Source organism: Triticum urartu, chromosome 7A (assembly GCF_056163025.1).
Source record: "Triticum urartu cultivar PI428250 chromosome 7A, HENAU_Tu73, whole genome shotgun sequence".
NCBI lineage: Eukaryota > Viridiplantae > Streptophyta > Magnoliopsida > Poales > Poaceae > Triticum > Triticum urartu.
Genome location: NC_141879.1, coordinates 34669115 through 34673066, shown reverse-complemented (window position 1 = coordinate 34673066; position 3952 = coordinate 34669115). Strand labels below are relative to the sequence as shown.

The 3952-nt window shown below is 44.5% G+C and overlaps 1 pseudogene; it reads right to left on the bottom strand.

The window, feature by feature from the left end:
- LOC147957373 (uncharacterized) lies at positions 1 to 954 on the bottom strand (annotated as a pseudogene).
- Between the last annotated feature and the right edge of the window lie 2998 nt (positions 955 to 3952).

Sequence of the window (3952 nt, the reverse complement as noted above, 5' to 3'; positions counted from 1 at the left end):
TCATTTAATCCGTAGCCCTTGTTTTGAGTTGCAAATATGAGCAATAGAACCAGTATCAAATACCCAGACGCTACTATGAGCATTAGTAAGGTACACATCAATAACATGTATATCAAATATACCTTTCACTTTGCCATCCTTCTTATCTGCCAAATACTTGGGGAAGTTCTGCTTTCAGTGACCAGTCCCTTTGCAGTAGAAGCACTCAGTTTCAGGCTTAGGTCCAGACTTGGGCTTCTTCCCTTGAGCAGCAACTTGCTTGCTATTTTTCTTGAAGTTCCCCTTCTTCCCTTTGCCCTTTTTCTTGAAACTAGTGGTCTTGTTAACCACCAACACTTGATGCTCCTTCTTGATTTCTACCTCCGTAGCCTTTAGCATTGCGAAGAGCTCGGGAATTGTCTTTTACATCCCTTGCATATTATTGTTCATCATGAAACCTTTATAACTTGGTGGAAGTGACTGAATATCTCTATCAATGACACTATCATCAGGAATATTAACTCCCAGCTGAGTCAAGTAGTTATGGTACCCAGACATTCTGAGTATGTGTTCACTGACAGAACTATTCTCCTCCATCTTGCAGCTATAGAACTTGTTGGAGACTTCATATCTCTCAACTCAGGCATTTACTTGAAATATTAACTGCAACTCCTGGAACATCTCATATGATACATGACGTTCGAAACGTTGTTGAAGTCCCGATTCTAAGCCATAAAGCATGGCACATTGAACTATCGAGTAGTCATCAACACGCGACTGTCAGGCATTCACAATGTCCATAGTTGTTGGAGGGGGTGGCACACCTAGCGGTGGTTCAAGGACGTAATTCTTCTGTGCAGCAATGAGGATAATCCTCAAGTTACGGACCTAGTCCGTGTAGTTGCTACCATCATCTTTCAACTTAGCTTTCTCTAGGAGCGCATTAAAATTCAAGGGAACGGGAGCACGTGCCATTGATCTACAACAACATAGATATGCGAAAACTATCAGGTACTAAGTTCATGATAAATTAAAGTTCAATTAATCATATTACTTAAGAACTCCCACTTAGATAGACATCCCTCTAGTCATCTAAATGATCACGTGATCCATATCAACTAAACCATGTCCGATCATCACGTGAGATGGAGTAGTTTTCAATGGTGAACATCACTATGTTGATCATATCTACTATATGATTCATGTTCGACCTTTCGGTCTCAGTGTTCCGAGGCCATATCTGCATATGCTAGGCTCGTCCAGTTTAACCCGAGTATTCTGCATGTGCAAAACTGGCTTGCACCCATTGTATGTGAACGTAGAGCTTATCACACCCGATCATCACGTGGTGTCTCGGCACAACGAACTGTAGCAACGGTGCATACTCAGGGAGAAAACTTGTACCTTGAAATTTAGTGAGGGATCATCTTATAATGCTACCGCCGTACTAAGCAAAATAAGATGCATAAAGGATAAATATCACATGCAATCAAAATATGTGACATGATATTGCCATCATCATCTTGTGCCATTGATCTCCATCTCAAAAGCACCGTCATGATCTCCATCGTCACCGGCTTGACACCTTGATCTCCATCGTAGCGTCGTTGTCGTCTCGCCAACTATTGCTTCTACGACTATCGCTACCGCTTAGTGATAAAGTAAAGAAATTACATGTCGATTGCATTTCATACAATAAAGCGACAACCATAAGGCTCCTGCCAGTTGCCGATAACTTTTACAAAACATGATCATCTCATACAACAATTTATATCTCAACACGTCTTGACCATATCACATCACAACATGCCTTGCAAAAAGAAGTTAGACGTCCTCTACTTTGTTCCTGCAAGTTTTACGTGGATGCTACGGGCTTCTAGCAAGAACCGTTCTTACCTACGCATCAAAACCACAACGATTTTTTAACCTTCAATAAGGACCGGCCGTAGTCAAACTCGATTCAACTAAAGTTGGAGAAACAGACACCCGCTAGCCACCTGTGTGCAAAGCACGTCGGTAGAACCAGTCTCATGAACGCGGTCATGTAATGTCGGTCTGGGCCGCTTCATCCAATAATACCGCCGAATCAAAGTAAGATGTTGGTGGTAAGTAGTATGACTATTATCGTGCACAACTCTTTGTGTTCTACCCGTGCATATCATCTACACATAAACCTGGCTATGATACCATTGTTGGGGAACGTAGCAAGCAATTTCAAAAAAATTCCTATGATCAAGCAAGATCTATCTAGGAGATGCATAGCAATGAGGGGGTGAGAGGGGAGACTGTGTCCACGTACCCTTGTAGAACAAAAGCGGAAGTGTTAGATTAACGCGGTTGATGTAGTCGAATGTCTTGACGATCCGACTGATCCAAGTACCGAACGTATGACACCTCCATGTTCAGCACACGTTCAGCTCGATGACGTCCCTCGAACTCTTGATCCAGTAGAGGGTCGAGGGAGAGTTCCATCAGCACGACGGCGTGGCGACGGTGATGGTGATGTGATCCGCGCAGGGCTTCTCCTAAGCACTACGACAATATGAACGGAGGAGGAAATTGTGGAGGGGGGGTACCGCACACGACTAAGAGGAATCTTGGTGTCCTTTGGGGTGCCCCCCGCCCCCGTATATAAAGGGGGAGGAGGAGGCCAGCGGCTAGGAGGGGCGCGCCAAGGGGGGAGTCCTACTTGGACTCCTAGCTCAAGTAGGATTCACCCCCCCCCCCCCCCCCCCCGCGCGCCTTTTCCTTTCTCAACCGGAGGGAATAGGAAGGAGAGGGAGAGGGTAAGGGAAAGGGGGGTTCCCCCTCCCCTTGTCCAATTCAGATTGGGCAAGGGGCGCGCGCACCACCTCTCGTGCGGCCCTCCTCTCTCTTCACTAATGCCCACTAAGGCCCATTATTCCCCCGGAGGGTTCCGGTAACCCCTCGGTACTCCCGTAAAATATTCGAATCACTTGGAACCATTCCGATGTCCGAATATAACCTTCCAATATATGAATATTTATCTCTCGACCATTTCGAGACTCCTCGTCATGTCTGTGATCTCATTCGGGACTCCGAGCAAACTTCGGTCACCAAAACACATAATTCATAATACAAATCGTCATCGAACGTTAAGCGTACGGACCCTACGGATTCGAGAACTATGTAGACATGACCAAGACACATCTCCGGTCAATAACCAATACTGGAACCTAGATGCTCATATTGGCTTATACATATTCTATGAAGATATTTATCGGTCAAACCGCATAACAACATATGTCATTCCCTTTGTCATCGGTATGTTACTTGCCCGAGATTCGATCGTCGGTATCAACATACCTAGTTCAATCTCGTTACCAGCAAGTCTCTTTACTCGTTCTGTAATGCATCATCCCGTAACTAACTCATTAGTTACATTGCTTTCAAGGCTTATAGTGATATGGATTACCGAGAGGGCCCAGAGATACCTCTCCGATACTCGGAGTGACAAATTCTAATCTCGATCTATGCCAACTCAACAAACACCTTCGGAGACCCGTGTAGAGCATCTTCATAATCACCCAGTTATGTTGTGACGTTTGATAGCACACAATGTGTTCCTACGGTATTCGGGAGTTGCATAATCTCATAGTTAGAGGAATATGTATAAGTCATGAAGAAAGCAATAGAAATAAAACTAAACGATCATTATGCTAAGCTAATGGATGGGTCTTGTCCATCACATCATTCTCTAATGATATGATCCCGTTCATCAAATGACAACACATGTCTATGGTCAGGAAACATAACCATCGTTGATTAACGAGCTAGTGAAGTAGAGGCATGCTACCTCTTGAGCATGCGTTGGTTTTCCCTTGAAGAGGAAAGGGTGATGCAGCAAAGCAGCGTAAGTATTTCCCTCAGTTTTTGAGAACCAAGGTATCAATCCAGTAGGAGACCATGCGCGAGTCACCTCATGATACGTCTCCAACGTATCTATAATTTT